The following is a 19,380-nucleotide window of genomic DNA, read 5'->3' on the forward strand; positions in this document are numbered from 1 at the left end:
CAACCAGGGATTGAACGCAGGTCGTCAGTAGTGAAAGCGTGGAGTCCTAACCACTGGACTGCCAGGGAATTCCCATAATGTCTTAACAATGCTAATATGAAAGTAGTCAAATTTAGGACATATGACTACTGAGAGTGCTCCCCAAATGGTCGAAGCTGTTAGACCATTAATTTAAACTGAGGTGGCAACATTTTTCAAGGACATGGAACTTAAGTCAGTTCCTTGCATGACTGACCCAGAGTTACCCTCCACTAGAAAATTAAAATAGAAGACATACTGTTTGTAATAATTAAGTCTATGAACTTTGTGCCCTCCTAGGGCCAGACCACTGGCAATGCAGTTATGGTTGATGGATTAGATGAATAATAACAATCTGCTTTCACATTGAGGTTAAGATGCTTCAGAAGCGGCATGTTCTGGAAACAACTGAAATTTTAAGAATTCAGTTCATTTGAATAGTTAACAATAAACAGTGGAGCAAAGTCTTGAACTTTGCAATTTCATTTATCATACTGATCTCAGTTTCATCAAATCAGAGTCATGACCAAACTAAATTACAAAATAGTGGGGTTAAAACTTATCCTTCTTCTCCCTCCCACCAAAAAAAAAAAAAAAACAGCTTAAAAATTCTCCAGGCCACTGTTCTCAATATTGAAAGTTTGTAAAAAGACGTACAACTGTGAAGTTACTGAATTGAAATTTAAATACTGTGCTGAAAGCTAAATATGGTAATGATGCAGAAATAGAGGAATTCTATCTTTATGTAACTGAGTTTTTTTAATTAATTTAAAATTAAAATAATTACCCTAGTTCTATCAATATTTGGAATTACATTCTAAATTCCTTCCCCTTGATAAAAGAAAAGAATGAAATTATTATATACAATTAAAGGTAAAAGAGTTTACTATAGGCCAGATACTCTTATTGTTATTTATATGTTCCATGATAATCTAACTGAATTTTAACAATTCTGTGAGGTAGATGGTATTATTATCTCCATCTTATCTATAAGGCTAGTGAAGCACATGCTAAGTAGTTAGCCTATGGCTCACAAGGAGCAAAATGTAGGGTTAGAATTTGAATCTAGACAATCTGGTTGTAGGATAAACGTTTTCAGGTACTAGACTATAGCTACATTACTAAATAAATAAATAAATAAATAGGGTCTGCATCCAAATTAAAGTAAAACAGAATTAATACAATTCCATTTCTGGGCTTCCCTGGTGGCGCAGTGGTTAAGAATCCACCTGCCAATGCAGGGGACATGGGTTCGAGCCCTGGTCTGGGAAGATCTCACATGCCACAGAGCAACTAAGCTCGTGCGCCAAAACTACTGAGCCTGCGCTCTAGGGCCTGTGAGCCTCACCTACTGAGCCCACGTGCCACAGCTACTGAAGCCCGCGCGCCTAGAGCCCGAGCTCCGCAACAAGAGAAGCCACCGCAATGAGAAGCCCGTGCACCGCAATGAAGAGTAGCCCGAGCTCACCGCAACTAAAGCCCGCGCGCAGCAACAAAGACCCATCGCAGCCAAAAATAAAATAAATTTATTAAAAAAAAGAAAACTTCATTTCACGAGAAACCACTAAGCACTTATCAGAATGGCTAAACTCCAAAACATGGAAAACACCAAATATTGGTGAAGATATAGAGCAACAGGAAAGCTCGTTAATTGCTGTTGGAATGCAAAATGGTACAAGCACTTTGTAAATTTCTTATGAAGCTAAATATAGGCTTACCTATCATACAATCCAGCAGTCACACTCCTAGTTAATTATCCAAATGCAAAACATGAAAGCCTATACACAGATTTTTAGAGCAGCTTTATTCATAATTGCCAAAAATTTGAAGTAATCAAGATAGAGCTTGGGAAGATGGCGGAAGAGTAAGACGCGGAGATCACCTTCCTCCCCACAGATACATCAGAAATTCAACTACACGTGGAACAACTCCTACAGAACACCTACTGAACGCTGACAGAAGACCTCAGACCCCCAAAAGGCAAGAAACTCCCCACATACCTGGGTAGGGCAAAAGAAAAAAAGAATAAACAGAGACAATAGGATAGGGACGGGACCTGCACCAGTGGGAGGGAGCCGTGAAGGAGGAAAGGTTTCCACACACTACAAGCCCCTTCGCGGGCGGAGAGTGCAGGTGGCGGAGGGGGAAAGCTTCGGAGTAGCGGAGGAGAGCACAGCAACAGGGTTGTGGAGGGCAAAGCGGAGAGATTCCGGCACAGAGGATCGGTGCCCTCAGGCACACACCAGCCCGAGAGGCTTGTCTGCTTGGCCGCCGGGGCGGGCGGGGCTGGGAGCTGAGGCTCGGGTATCGGCTTTCAGTCGGAGCGCAGGGAGAGGACTGGGGCTGGCGAAAGGACGAGAGCCTGAAGGGGTTAGTGCACCACGGCTAGCCCGGAGGGAGTCCGGGGAAAGGGTCTGGAGCTGCCGAAGAGGCAAGAGACTTTTTTCCCTTTTGTTTCCTGGTGTGCGAGGAGAGGGCATTAAGAGGGCTGCTTGGGGAAGCACCGGAGACGGGCGCGAGCCGCGGCTAAAGGCGCGGACCTCGGAGACGGGCGTGGGACGCTGGGGCTGCTGCTGCCGCTGCCGCCGCTGGGCCTGTGTGCGAGCGCGGGTCACTGTCCGCCCCGCCTTCCGGGGGGCCTGTGCACCCCGCCACTGCCGGGGTCCCGGGACCCGGGGACGGTTTTCCCGGGAAAGCGCACGGAGCGCCTCGGGCTGCTGCAACGTCACGCCGGCCTCTGCCGCCACAGCCCCGCCCCACACTGCGCGCCCCTCCCTCCCCTCTGCCTGAGTGAGCCAGAGCCCCCGAATCAGCAGCTCCTTTAAACTCGTCCTGTCTGAGCGAAGAACGGACGCCCTCCGGCGACCTACGCGCAGAGGCGGGGCCAGGTCCAAGGCTGAGACCCGGGAGCTGTGAGAGCAGAGACAGGGAAGTCTCTCTGTGCAGCCTCGGAGGCAGCGGATTAAAGCTGCACGGTCCATTTGATGTGCCCTGCGTCTGTGGAGTGCATAAATGGACAGCGAATCATCCCAAATTTAGGAAGTGGAATTTGAGGACAACATTTAAGACTTTCCCCCCTTTTCCTCTTTTTACAACGAATTATCCCAAATTAAGGAGGTGGACTTAGAGAGCAAGATTTCAGACTTCTCGCCCTTTTCCTCTTTTTACAACGAATTATCCCAAATTGAGGAGGTGGACTTGGAGAGCAAGAGTTTTGATTTTCCCCCCTGCTCTCTTTTAGTGAATGTGTATGTGTAATCTTCTGTGTAAGATTCTCTCTGTATAGCTTTGCTTCCACCATATGTCCCAGGGTTCTATCTGTCCGTTTTTTTTTCAATAATAACTTTTTAATTTTAATAACGCTACTATATTTCATACTTTATTCTATTTTACTTTACCTGCTCTTTCTTTTTTTCCTACCTTCCCTTCCTCCCTCCCACCCTCCACTCCTCCTTTCCTTCTTTCTTTTTCTTTCCTCCCTCCCGCCCTCCCACCGTTCTTCTTCCCACTTTCTTTTTCTTTCCTTCCTCCCTCCCACCCTCCGCTCCTCCTTTCCTTCTTTCTTTTTCTTTCCTCCCTCCCGCCCTCCCACCATTCTTCTTCCCACTTTCTTTTTCTTTCCTTCCTCCCTCCCTCCCTCCTGTCTTTCTTTCTTTCGTTCCTTCCTTCCTCCCTCCCTCCCTTCTTCCATTCACTCTTCCTTTTGCTTTCATTCCTCCCTCCCTCCCTCCCTCCTTTCTTTCTTTCCATCCTTCCTGCCTCCCTCCTTTCTCTCTTTCTTCCTTCCTTCCTTCCTTTCTTCCCTTCTTCCTTTCTTTCCCTCTCTCTTTCTTTCTTCTACTAATTCTTTCTTTCTACTTTCTCCCTGTTATTCTGAGCCGGGTGGATGAAAGGCTCTTGGTGCTGCAGCCAGGAGTCAGTGCTGTGCCTCTGAAGTGGGAGAGCCAACTTCAGGACACGGGTCCACAAGAGACCTCCCAGCTCCACATAATATCAAGCAGCTAAAATCTCCCAGAGATCTCCATCTCAACACCAGCACCCAGCTTCAGTCAACGACGAGCAAGCTACAGTGCTGGTCACCCTATGCCAAGCAACTATCAAGGCAGGAACACAACACCACCCACTAGCAGAGAGGCTACCTAAAAGCATAATAAGGCCACAGGCACCCCAAAACACACCACCAGACGTGGACCTGTCCACCAGAAAGACAAAATCGAGCCTTAACCACCAGAACACAGGCATTAGTCCCCCCCACCAGGAAGCCTACACAACCTACTGAAACAACCTTAGCCACTGGGGACAGACACCAAAAACAACGGGAACTACGAATCTGCAGCCTGCAAAAAGGAGACCCCAAACACAGAAAGATAAGCAAAATGAGAAGGCAGAAAAACACACAGCAGGTGAAGGAGCAAGATAAAAACCTACCAGACCTAACAAATGAAGAGGTAATAGGCAGCCTACCTGAAAAAGAATTCAGAATAATGATAGTAAAGATGATCCAAGATTCTATTTCCAAGATCCAAAATCTTGGAACTAGAATAGACAAAATGCAGGAAACAGTTAACAAGGACCTAGAAGAACTAAAGATGAATCAAGCATCGATTAAAAACACAATAAATGAAATGAAAAATACTCTAGATGGGATCAATAGCAGAATAACTGAGGCAGAAGAACGGATAAGTGAGGTGGAAGATAAAATAGTGGAAATAACTGATGCAGAGCAAAATAAAGAAAAAAGAATGAAAAGAACAGAGGACAGTCTCAGAGACCTCTGGGACAACATTAAACGCACCAACATTCGAATTATAGGGGTTCCAGAAGAAGAAGAGAAAAAGAAAGGGACTGAGAAAATATTTGCAGAGATTATAGTTGAAAACTTCCCTAATATGGGAAAGGAAATAGTGAATCAAGTCCAGGAGGCACAGAGAGTCCCATACAGAATAAATCCAAGGAGAAATACACCAAGACACATATTAATCAAACTGTCAAAAATTAAACACAAAGAAATCATATTAAAAGCAGCAAGGGAAAAGCAACAAATAACACACAAGGGAATCCCCATCAGGTTAACAGCTGATCTCTCAGCAGAAACTCTACAAGCCAGAAGGGAGTGGCAGGACATAATTAAAGTGATGAAGGAGAGAAACCTGCAACCAAGATTACTCTACCCAGCAAGGATCTCATTCAGATTTGATGGAGAAATTAAAACCTTTACAAACAAGCAAAAGCTGAGAGAGTTCAGCACCACCAAACCAGCTTTACAACAAATGCTAAAGGAACTTCTCTAGGCAAGAAACACAACAGAAGGAATATACATACAATAACGAACCCAAAGCAATTAAGGAAATGGGAATAGGAACATACATATCAATAATTACCTTAAATGTAAATGGACTAAATGCTCCCACCAAAAGACACAGATTGGCTGAATGGATACAAAAACAAGACCCATATATATGCTGTCTACAAGAGACCCACTTCAGATCTAGAGACACATACAGATTGAAAGTAAGGGGATGGAAAAAGATATTCCATGCAAATGGAAATCAAAAGAAAGCTGGAGTAGCAATTCTTATATCAGACAAAATAGACTTTAAAATAAAGACTATTAGAAGAGACAAAGAAGGACACTACATAACGATAAAGGGATCGATCCAAGAAGAAGATATAACAATTGTAAATATTTATGCACCCAACATAGGAGCACCTCAATACATAAGGCAAATACTAACAGCCATAAAAGGGGAAATCGACAGTAACACACTCATAGTAGGGGACTTTAACAGCCCACTTTCACCAATGGACAGATCATCCAAAATGAAAATAAATAAGGAAACACAAGCTTGAAATGATACATTAAACAAGATGGACTTAGTTGATATTTATAGGACATTCCATCCAAAAACAACAGAATACACATTTTTCTCAAGTGCTCATGGAACATTCTCCAGGATAGATCATATCTTGGGTCACAAATCAAGCCTTGGTAAATTTAAGAAAATTGAAATTGTATCAAGTATCTTTTCCGACCACAATGCTATGAGACTAGACATCAATTACAGGAAAAGATCTGTAAAAAATACAAACACATGGAGGCTAAACAATACACTACTCAATAACGAAGTGATCACTGAAGAAATCAAAGAGGAAATAAAAAACTACCTAGAAACAAATGACAATGGAGACACGACGACCCAAAACCTATGGGATGAAGCAAAAACAGTTCTAAGGGGGAAGTTTATAGCAATACAATCCCACCTTAAGAAACAGGAAACATTTCGAGTAAACAACCTGACCCTGCACCTAAAGCAATTAGAGAAATAAGAACAAAAGACCCCCAAAGTTAGCAGAAGGAAAGAAATCATAAAGATCAGATCAGAAATAAATGAAAAAGAAATGAAGGAAACGATAGCAAAGATCAATAAAACTAAAAGCTGGTTCTTTGAGAAGATAAACAAAATTGACAAACCATTAGCCAGACCCTTCAAGAAAAGAAGGGAGAAGACTCAAATCAATAGAATTAGAAATGAAAAAGGAGAAGTAACAACTGACACTGCAGAAATACAAAAGATCATGAGAGATTACTACAAGCAACTCTATGCCAATAAAATGGACAACCTGGAAGAAATGGATAAATTCTTAGAAATGCACAACCTGCCAAGACTGAATCAGGAAGAAATAGAAAATATGAAGAGACCAATCACAAGCACTGAAATTGAAACTGTGATTAAAAATTTTCCAACAAACAAAAGCCCAGGACCAGATGGCTTCACAGGTGAATTCTATCAAACATTTAGAGAAGAGCTAACACCCATCCTTCTCAAACTCTTCCAAAATATAGCAGAGGAAGGAACACTCCCAAACTCATTCTGCAAGGCCACCATCACCTTGATACCAAAACCAGGCAAGGATGTCACAAAGAAACAAAACTACAGGCCAATCTCACTGATGAACATAGATGCAAAAATCCTCAATAAAATACTAGCAAACAGAATCCAACAGCACATCAAAATGATCATACACCATGATCAAGTGGGGTTTATTCCAGGAATGCAAGGATTCTTCAATATATGCAAATCAATCAATGTGATACACCATATTAACAAGTTGAAGGAGAAAAACCATATGATCATCTCAATAGATGCAGAGAAAGCTTTCGACAAAATTCAACACCCATTTATGATAAAAACCCTGCAGAAAGTAGGCATAGAGGGAACTTTCCTCAACATAATAAAGGCCATATATGACAAACCCACAGCCAACATTGTCCTCAATGGTGAAAAACTGAAACCATTTCCACTAAGATCAGGAACAAGACCAGGCTGCCCACTCTCACCACTCTTATTCAACTTAGTTTTGGAAGTTTTAGCCACAGCAATCAGAGAAGAAAAGGAATTAAAAGGAATCCAAATTGGAAAAGAAGAAGTAAAGCTGTCACTGTTTGCAGATGACATGATACTATACATAGAGAATCCTAAAGATGCTACCAGAAAACTACTAGAGCTAATCAATGGATTTGGTAAAGTAGCAGGATACAAAATTAATGTACAGAAATCTCTGGCATTCCTGTACACTAATGATGAAAAATCTGAAAATGAAATCAAGAAAACACTCCCATTTACCATTGCAACAAAAAGAATAAAATATCTAGGAATAAACCTACCTAAGGAGACAAAAGACCTGTATGCAGAAAATTATAAGACACTGATGAAAGAAATTAAAGATGATACAAATAGATGGAGAGATATACCATGCTCCTGGAATGGAAGAACCAATATTGTGAAAATGACTCTACTACCCAAAGCAATCTACAGATTCAATGCAATCCCTATCAAACTACCACTGGTATTTTTCACAGAACTAGAACAAAAACTTTCAAAATTTGTTTGGAAAAACAAAAGACCCCGAATAGCAAAAGCAATCTTGAGAACGATAAACGGAGCTGGAGGAATCAGGCTCCCTGTCTTCAGACTATACTACAAAGCTACAGTAATCAAGACAGTGTGGTACTGGCACAAAAACAGAAAGATAGATCAATGGAACAGGATAGAAAGCCCAGAGATAAACCCACGCACATATGGTCAACTTATCTTTGATAAAAGAGGCAGGAATGTACAGTGGAGAAAGGACAGCCTCTTCAATAAGTGGTGCTGGGAAAACTGGACAGGGACATGTAAAAGTATGAGATTAGATCATTCCCTAACACCATACACAAAAATAAGCTCAAAATGGATTAAAGACCTAAATGTAAGGCCAGAAACTATCAAACTCTTAGAGGAAAACATAGGCAGAACACTCTATGACATCAATCACAGCAAGATCCTTTTGGACCCACCTCCTAGAGAAATGGAAATAAAAACAAAGATAAACAACTGGGACCTAATGAAACTTCAATGCTTTTGCACAGCAAAGGAAACCATAAACAAGACCAAAAGACAACCCTCAGAATGGCAGAAGATATTTGCAAATGAAGCAACTGACAAAGGATTAATCTCCAAAATTTATAAACAGCTCATGCAGCTCAATAGCAAAAAAACAAACAACCCAATCCAAAAATGGGCAGAAGACTTAAATAGGCATTTCTCCAAAGAAGATATACAGACTGCCAACAAACACATGAAAGAATGCTCAACATCATTAATCATTAGAGAAATGCAAATCAAAACTACAATGAGATATCATCTCACACCAGTCAGAATGGCCATCATCAAGAAATCTAGAAACAATAAATGCTGGAGAGGGTGTGGAGAAAAGGGAACACTCTTGCACTGCTGGTGGGAATGTGAATTGGTACAGCCACTACGGAGAACAGTACGGAGGTTCCTTAAAAAACTAAAAATAGAAGTACCATATGACCCAGCAATCCCACTACTAGGCATATACCCTGAGAAAACCATAATTCAAAAAGAGACAAGTACCAAAATGTTCATTGCAGCTCTATTCACAATAGCCCGGAGCTGGAAACAACCTAAGTGTCCATCATCGGATGAATGGATAAAGAAGATGTGGCACATATATACAATGGAATATTACTCAGCCATAAAAAGAAATGAAACTGAGCTATTTGTAATGAGGTGGATAGACCTAGCGTCTGTCATACAGAGTGAAGTAAGTCAGAAAGGGAAAGACAAATACTGTATGCTAACACATATATACAGAATTAAAAAAAAATGTCATGAAGAACCTAGGGGTAAAACGGGAATAAAGACACAGATCTACTTGAGAATGGACTTGAGGATATGGGGAGGGGGAAGGCTAAGCTGTGAGAAAGCGAAAGAGGGGCCTGGACATATATACACTACCAAACGTAAGGTAGATAGATAGTGGGAAGCAGCCGCATACCACAGGGAGATCAGCTCGGTGCTTGTGACCGCCTGGAGGGGTGTGATGGGGAGGGTGGGAGGGAGGGAGATGCATGAGGGAAGGGATGTGGGAACAGATGTATATGTATGACTGATTCACTGTGTTATAAAGCAGAAACTAATAAAAAAAAAGAAACTAGATAAGCATAAAAAAAAATCAAGATGAATATAAGGTTGGCTCCCTGTGTGGTGCTGAGGGAGAAATCATCTCATGGCTGACTCTTTCCTGCCTTCTGGTGGTTGTAGACAATTCTTTTTTTTATTTTTTTAAAAATTTATTTATTTAATATATTTATTTTTGGCTGCATTGGGTCTTCGTTGCTGCGTGCGGGCTTTTCTCTAGTTGCAGCGAGCGGGAGCTACTCTTCATGGCGGTGCACAGGCTTCTCATTGCGGTGGCCTCTCTTGTGGCAGAGCACGGGCTCTAGGCACTTGGGCTTCATTCGTTGTGGCCCACGGGCTCTAGAGCACAGACTCAGTAATTGTGGCGCAAGGGCTTAGTTGCTCCGTGGCATGTGCGATCTTCCAGACCAGAGCTCGAACCCATGTCCCTTGCATTGGCAGGCAGATTCTTAACCACTGCACCACCAGGGAAGCCCCTTGTAGACAATTCTTGCTCTTCCTTGGCTGGTTCATGCATCTCTTTTATGTCTACCTCCGTCTTCACACAATGCTGTCCCCTGCGTGTGTGTTGTCACTGTGTATCCCCTTCTCTTCTTATAAAGACATGAGTACTTGGATTTAGGGCCCTCCCTAATCTAGTATGACCATATCTCAACTAATTCTATCAATATAGACCCTATTTCCAGATATGGTCACATTCTGAGGCTTAGGGTAGACATGATTTTGGAGGGACAATATGCAACTCCATCATCTATTCCTAATTTGCTGAAGATTTTTATGACAAATTTGTGTTACATCTTGTCAGACGCCTTATCTCTTTCCACAGAGATGACAGTATGATTGGCGCTTTTAGTCTGATTACTATGAAAATCGCATTGATTGATTTTCAAAAGTGAAACCAACCTTGCATTCTTGGAAATAAACTTATCTTTTCATGGGGAATTAATACATTTATGTATTGCTGGATTTAATTTTCTAATATGTCGTTAAGGATTTTTGTGGCTAAGTTCAAGAGTTTTGTTAGGTAGTATTTTTTAATGTCTTTTTTGGTTACTTTTATATTGAGATAATTTGACATACCATAAAATTCACCCTTTTTAAATGTACAATCCAGCGGTTTTTAGCATACAGTTGACCCTTGAACAACGAGGGATTGATCTGCGTATAATTTATAGTCAGTCCTCTGTATCCAGGGTTCCTCTGCATCATCGGATCCAACCAACCATGGACCGTGTGGTACTGTAGTATTTACTATTGAAAAAAGATCCATATATAAATGAACCTGTACATTTCCAACCTGTGTTATTCAAGGGTCAACTGTATCTACAAAGTTGTGCAAATATTACCACTACTTAATTTCAAAACATTTTCTTCAACACCAAAAGCAACTTAGTACCCTTTAGCAGTCTCTTCCCACTATTCCCTCTCCTCCCTACTGGTAACCACTAATCTATTTTTTGTCTCTATACTCTATTTTGGATAAACCCTACTGATATTCTTCAAGTGTGTTAATCTTTTAATATCATCTTATAACTTCTTTTCGATAATATCTCCCTTATAGCTACTTTCCCTCATTCTAATTTGCCTTTAGTTTCTTGAGTCCTACAACACACAAATACACAAAGTCCTTCTTTGGTACTTTCATCATTTCTTCCAATTCTAGTTCTTCTATTGACTATTATTCTCCTGCTTATAAGTCACATTTTCCTGATTCTTGGCATGTCTAGGAATTTTCTTAATTGGATGCAGGACAGTATAACTACTACATTGCTGAATGTCTAAAATTTATTTTCCTCCTTTAAAGAGTGCTGACTTTTTTTCTAGAAGGCAATTAAATTATTCACATATCAGGTTGGTTTTTCTCAAGACTTATTTTGAAGCATTGCTAATTTGAGGGTAAAATAGGTTTTACGCTGGAGCAAATTTAGGCTTATTACTACTAGTAGTCTTATTTCTAGGCTAGAAATATTAGGCTTACTACTGTAATTATTTTACTACTAAAATATTAACCTTCTGGGAACTTTACGGAATGTCCTAGGTTATGACAATTGATTCTCCAGTAATGTTGGTTGGATCTTTCATATCTCTGCACCCCATGTAATCTCTGAGCATTTTCTAGTGTTTACCACCATCCTGTCATTTTTCCTAATCTCATAAACTTTCATTGCATTGTCCACATATGCAGTTTAGTATTCTGCAAAGACTCAGTGCAATTACTGTTCAGGGTTTTGGTGCTCTTTTTCTATATAGGTTCCTCCTATGTCGAACTATGCCTTACAACTTACAACTACCTCAGTGCTCCTGAACTTCAATCTCTTTATGCTTAGCTCAGTGATATTACTGTGCTCTACTTGGGATCTCTTTCTCTGCCTTGTGGTTCATAATGTGTCTCTAGACAATTTTATTTCTCACACTACTTATTTTCTCACTTTGGGGAATCCCAGGCCTGTGCTGTCAATTGTCCAAGGTCTATTTTTGTTTGTTTGTTTTTGTTTGTGTTTTTTTCCCTATTCTCCACTTGTTTGTGGTGGAGGTTAAGTCTGGCTATTTTATTTGATATTGCCAGAAGCAGAAGTCTAGTTCATAAATTTTAATTAGTATATTAATTCAGAAATCAATTCCCCCACTCTTTCTCTCTTGCAGTTATAATTAATAAGTAGTTCAGTACTTCAGGGGACTTTATTGTTAATCATGTGATTTGTTGACAGGTTTTTAATATATTTATTTTACTTTTTTAATATATTTGTATAAAGGTAGTTATTATGTGCACATAAAATACAGTTAATAAAATACAAAACAAACTACTTCCTATATATTATTACATACTTAATGTCCTTTTCTGAACTTGCTTTATGTTGTGAAAAATCACTTAACTTTGACTCTTGGCTTTTAATAAAAAGTAAGTACAACATCAGTAGTTTGAAAAACATTATTTTGTTTTATTTTATATTGTATACAATTTTAATGAAGACTTTAGTAAAAACTTTATGTGATATATAAAGTAAATTTAAAAACATGAACTCTGAAATTAGGCTGCTTGAGTGTGAATCCCTATTTTATCATTTATTTGGTCTGTAACCTAGGAATGGTTAGTTATACTTTTTATATGTTATCTTCCTAATCTGGGAAATAATAACATCTATTTCACAGAGTTGTGAAGAGTAAATTATGTGTGTGTGCTTAAAACCGCTGGTACATCTAACAGCTGTAAAAGTAGTTATTATTATTCCTGTACACAAGAGAAAATATAAAGAAGAAATAATACAGAATTAACTTTACAAGTATAATTAAATTCATTTTTATGATGAAAAGTAAAGTAACTGAAAAGGCAAAATAAAATAGCACTTCTGTTGATCACTCAGGATCTGAACCAAGTTCTGAAATAAGACAAAAGTGTGACCAAGTAGAAGAACAGAGTATCACTTGTGCCTCTCTACAAAGCTAGAGTATATTTTTCTGTAAGATTCCTGTGTCTATATAGACCTTGTAAAAGGTCAGGACTCACACTTGTCCAGGTGAGAGAAAGAGACACCAAGGGCCCTGATTGAGAAATGATGCAAAGCACTTTAGTTCTCTGAAAAGGAGTAAGGCATGTATCAAAGAGCAGATTTTAAAACAAGATATCTCATTTTCATAGAAAGAAACGTAAGAATTGGAGAATGCTCATTCCCACTTAGAAAACACATAATGAGCTAGAAACTGTCACTAGTCCTGCTTTCCACCTGGGATCATTTTTGCTGTTGCTCCTTTTGTTATTTTTATCCCTTCCGTGCTTTTTGTTCTTATAAGTTTATGCATTAAAAAATTACATTATGTTCATTACATTTGAATTTGGGGGTAAGTGGAGCCAAATTAATGTATTTAATCTGTCACCTTTAAGTGGAAGTCTTGCTTACATTCCCTCTTCTGAAAACGTACTGACTAAACCTTTATTTCAGAACATCAGTATAATGCAGAAAATAACTGCTTTATGGGGTGTTTCTAAACCTTTTCTTTTTTAAATCACATAGCCCAACCAAAATAAAACAGGCTATTATTTATTGCTTGGTAAGTCAGCTATACACTGCTATCTTACCTAATTTGCCTAACACAGTTAAAGGTTGTTATCCAGGAGAATTCAAGGCTGACATTAGTTTAGGATAATGAGGTAGCAGAATATGTAATTTGTTTTGCATAGACTGAGCACTGTTGTAAGTAATGGAGATTTATGTTAATAGCAAAGTCAGCATAACTGACGTTGCAGACAAAGAGTAAACGAAATTTATGCACCATCGAGCTATTATTTTGATAAAGTAGATTTTCCTCCCAGAGATATTTAAAGGCCTTAGTAAAATAGTATCAATACATAGAAGCAGCCATTACATACTGTTATCAAATTATGTTTTCTTAAAACTGACTTATCTGATGGGAGTAATCCAATCACAGGGTACAGTACTAGGTAAGAAATAATCAGGTTAAAAAATTATAACACAGTTACTTAAATTTGAATATAAGTTTTAACGGTTAATGTAGGAGTTTTTCAGTTTATCTACAATGCTTAATGTTAAAAAATTGTATCAATTTACTTATAAATTTTTATTGTCTCAATAATGCATTCCAATTTGCTGTGAGACTTTATAAACAAATGTCACAAGTCTGCTCCTTGTTTTTCTTAGTTCTAAGATAAGGTATTTGACTAGGTAGTACTTACTGTTAAACAAACAGATCAGAATTCATGGATACTTGAATACAATTGTCAGGTGAACACTAATGATAGCTGAAAGCTTAAGTAGGGTCTTTCCCAAGAATGCCTGTTTTTTTTAAAATTAATTTTTATTGGAGTATAGTTGCTTTACAATGTTGCATTAGTTTCTACTGTACAGCAAAGTGAATCAGCTATACGTATTCATATATCCCCTCTGTTTTGGATTTCCTTCCCATTTAGATCATCACAGAGCACTGAGTAGAGTTCCCTGTGCTATACAGGTTTTCATTAGTTATCTATTTTATGCATAGTATCAATAGTGTATATGCGTCAATCCCAATCTCCCAATTCATCCCACCACCACCCCTCCACGGCTTTCCCCCCTTGGTGTCCATACGTTTGTTCTCTACATCTGTGTCTCAACTTCTGCCCTGCAAACCGGTTCATCTGTACCATTTTTCTAGGTTCCACATACATGCGTTAATATATGATATTTGTTTTTCTCTTTCTGACTTACTTCACTCTGTATGACAGTCTCTAGATCCACCCACGTCTCTACAAATGACCCAATTTTGTTCATTTTTATGTCTGAGTAATATTCCATTGCATATATGTACCACATCTTCTTTATGCATTCCTCTATTGATGGGCATTTAGGTTGTTTCCATGTCTTGGCTATTGTAAATAGCGCTGCAGTGAACACTGAGATGCACGTTTCTTTTTGAATTATGTTTTTCTCTGGGTATATGCCCAGTAGTGGGATTGCTGGGTCATATGGTAGTTCTATTTTTAGTTTTTTCAGGAACCTCCATACTGAGATCCTTCAACTTCTAGGAATGCCCTGTCCCAGAACTCCCTCATAAATGCACTATATGGGATGCATGGGTCCATGCACCCTCACTGCAATGTCAGGACAGCTCTAGACAGTCGGTGTTTCTAAATTTAAAGGAGTGGGTGGATATAGAAGGAGAAGTTGAGGCCGTGCAACAAGACAGGATTGCAGGCTCTGCAAAAGTATTGTGCTATGATAGAAGTGGATTTTCACTCTGATGTTCATGCTCTTTGAGCATTTTAGGAACCAATATTGCATCTCCAGTGCAAGGAGAACTATGCTTTTTATTGTTTTGAAGGACATGTGCGTGTGTGTTTAGTCTAAAATCGCATCTGTTACACGGAAATAGATAAACATCTAATCACGGTGGTCATCTCGTTATATACCCCCATGTCTAAATGACAAAAAGATTTTCTTCCTTATCTCTATTCAATTGTTCATTTATTTTGGTCACAGTATAAAAAAGGGGAGTGTGTGTGTGTATGTGTATATGTGTGTATGTGTGTGTGTGTGTGTGTAGGAGTTAGAAAACATATTGTAATTTTAGCAGCTTCTATGTTTCCTATTCTTGCCACACCTTTAAACAATAAGAAATCCTTCAACTTCTAGGAATGCCCTGTCCCAGAACTCCCTCATAAATCACTCCCTTCCATTAATTTATATTGAAAAAAATTTTTGCAAGTTTCAAGATAAAAACCATTCTTATTTTCTATGGGATATTTTCCTTAATCCTTTAGTTTGGGTCACATTTTTATTTAGGGCTCAGTAACACTCAGACATTACATTTGTCATCATTCTATTCAAGCTTTAGATATGGAATCCTTCCTTCCATTTACCTCTGCTCCATGTCCCCTGTGGCCAAGGAATGGTTGTTTATTTCTGGATAGTTATGGGATCTAACACAGTTGGCCACTGTTACGTTCACTATATGCTTTTATATTTGGCTTTCTAATTTATGAATATTTGCATTAAAAAGTATGATTAAAATAATGGCTAACTTATCTACATTTAATCTAAATAGAAAATAAACCCTGTTAAGGGTTGTGACTTCTTTAAGAAGATTTTTCCTCAATCTTCCACTATTTAAGAGAAATAATTAAATTATGATTCTGTCATGAAACTATTTCCAAAAGAGAATAAAATTACTAAGTCTACATATTTTAGAGGCATATCATGTACAGATACTGAGACCATTTTAATGTTGAAAATGTATTCCATCTACCATCGGAAGGCTGATATACAGTGACATAATTGTATTTTTTGACTCTTAGAAATATGTTGACTATTAACTATGTTGTAACCTGAAATTTAAAAGTGGTTTTGTGGTTCCAATTTTTTTTCTTTTTAAGAAAATATCCAATGTATACAATATTTATTGAAGAATTATTTTCTACATGTTTCACTAACTTATTATTATTTCCTTTAACTCTACAATATTTTCTTATCATGGTTATTAAATAGTATATAAGCTTACATTTTTTTCTGGGGTATGAAGCCAAGTAAAGATATAGATCACATTAAAGTCTATTTTAAATTAAAAGTAAAGATCAAAAGCACATCTGGTAGGAAATGGTAGCCAAAGGGAAGAAACCAGAGAATAATATAATAAAGAGTAAAAATACCACCTGCTCACAATTTCTTTCTCTTTTTTGAGCTGTAGTTCCTTAGAATATTATAGAATATTAAGAATTTGGCACAAAACTCTACTTTATATATTCTAGGCAGCTGTGCCACCCTGGATATCTTCAAATATATTACTCAAATATAGTCATTACATTTTTTACTCATATAATTTTCTTGGTACATAAAAGTATATTTAATGTTTATAAGCAGTTATATGTAAGTACCTTCAATCTGTTTGAAAATTGTGACTATATTATTAGGATACTTAAGTATGTAAGTGACTTTTATAATTATCAAATATTTGTGAGTACTTAGTATGGTATTATTAATTTTTTTTTTCAGTACGCGGGCCTCACACTGCTGTGGCCTCTCCCGTTGCAGAGCACAGGCTCCGGACGCGCAGGCTCAGCGGCCATGGCTCATGGGCCCAGCCGCTCCGCGGCATGTGGGATCTTCCCGGACCGGGTCACGAACCCGTGTCCCCTGCATCGGCAGGCAGACTCTCAACGACTGCGCCACCAGAGAAGCCCTAAAATGTTTTTCTTATAATATCACAGGTGAGTATACGTACTGGGGAGAATAGAGTTCAGGAAACATTTCCTCAATGCCCTAAAAGCTGCTAACGTGAGGCACTAACCATTTTTCTTATTGAAAATAAATAAGTTGTCTAGTTTCATATGGAGTTTATGTCTGTAACGACTACCTATGGGCTCATGAATCATGAAAGGTAAAAACAGCAGAACATATGGTGGTTTTTGCATATTTTCTCCAGAGAGCCCATTTCGAAAGTTTTTCAGAATTTGTCTTAAATTTGCCAGCATTACTCATCCAATTTTCATGAAGAAAGAAAAATATCATTTTTTTCCTTCTTTTTAGAGATTGGAGAGGAAAACTGCAAAGTAAATTTTGGTATTATATGTATATATACACATTTGTATAACATTTTGTATTCTGCTAAAATATTAACACTATCTGAGCCTTCAGTATAACCATCTGATTAGGTAGAGTCTATTTATTATAAAGATTAGTAAACACAATTTTAGCACTAGGCATTGCCTTAGGTTTAGAGTACATGAAAACTGGCCTGACCCTAACAAGTCATGAACAACTCAGAATCTTCCTTAATGAGCTCACAATGTCTCAGAAGTGGAAGACAGGAAAAATCAATAATCATATTACAATAAACTAAATAGATGTATAACACTATTAACAGTAGTCATCAGACCTTCTAATATTCCTAAGCTTAATCATTACCTAATTTAATCATCACAATGCATTTATCATCCCTGTTACACAGTTGAAAATTGAGAGGTTAAATTATTTGCCCATTAGTAATAGTAGAACATAAAGACTAAGACCAATCCCACAATCTGACAACAGAATCCAAAATTTCTTGGAAAGGGACACTTGGTTTATGTTGAAATTACTTTTAGTGCCATGGAGGACAAGGTAGAAGGTAAATGTGAGGATAATAAGAGTGAAACACAAGCTGATTCTTGAAGTGTAACTAAGAATTTCATGTGAAGGTGGTGAGATACACATTGCAAACCAAAAATCAACTCATACACAGGTCTTGGATAATTATGACTTAGTCATTATTTGCTATGCAGTACAAGTAACTTATGTTTACAATATGTAAAAAACTGTGGTGAAAGTGGGGATGAAATGTTAGAGTGAGCTAAGTTATATGAATGGAAAATGTGTAATTACATGCAAAATTGACAGAACTTGGTGACTAATATGAAAAAGGTGAGAACCTTGAAATTATTGTTATATACTCTTATTGTCAATGTTTAACTCTAAAAGTGATATAGACACAGTCTTCCATTTAATCTTAATGTAATGTCTCCTTGCCTATAGTAATGTTGATATTTTAACCCAATAAAATATGCATGTACACTAATTATGACATATTGAACAAGTTTTCAGCATACATTTAAAGAATTCCTGATGTAATCAAGATATCTAGTATCCTTTACAACTACAAGTGAAGAAACAACCCAGAGCTTTCTTTTACCTTGCTCCCCAAGTATGGGAAAAATTTCTCAAAGATGGGAAACAAAAGACATATTGATGCCTTTGTTATCAAGCAGTACAACAGTAGCATTGAGTTTTTCTCTTATAGATCTAGATATTACAGAAATCCCATAGGTAATGTTCTGAAGATAGCATCACAAAATGGCAAATGTAAGTGGACAGATCTGGGATGCTCGGTCACCACGCCTGCATATGAACTGTTTTCGTATTGTGGCCCATGGCACTGTATTTTCAGTAAAGTCTGCACTCAAATAACTCTCTTACCCTCAAGTTGAGATCTATTAGTTATTGGTATCAGACTGGGAAACAGAATCAGCAAAGGTAAAATTAGCTTTACAGCAAAAAGTTTACTAGTGAGGTAGAGAGCCCCGATTTAATGACAAAATGTTCAGTGGGAAGATAAAGTATTTCTTCCACTGAACAACATAAGAAAAATTGCATAAAGCAAAGATGTTTTGTATCACAATTGCTGGTGTCATCATCATTTACCACCAGGTAGCAAAGCTCTTATAAAGCATTGGTAAATAAGACAGTGAAGCATTAGTGTAATAATAGAAAAAAAAAGCCCAGTAAAATAGAATAAAAGAGAAGCCAGACAGACATACACTTTACATGGTTAGCTCATGTGTGACAAATCTTCCACTGCAGTGAAATGTAGTATTTTTAAGAAATACTGTGGTTTCATTTAAATAGGTACA

Source organism: Mesoplodon bidens, assembly GCF_964165515.1.
Source record: "Mesoplodon bidens genome assembly, contig: HAP1_SCAFFOLD_397, whole genome shotgun sequence".
Taxonomy (NCBI): Eukaryota; Metazoa; Chordata; class Mammalia; order Artiodactyla; family Ziphiidae; genus Mesoplodon; species Mesoplodon bidens.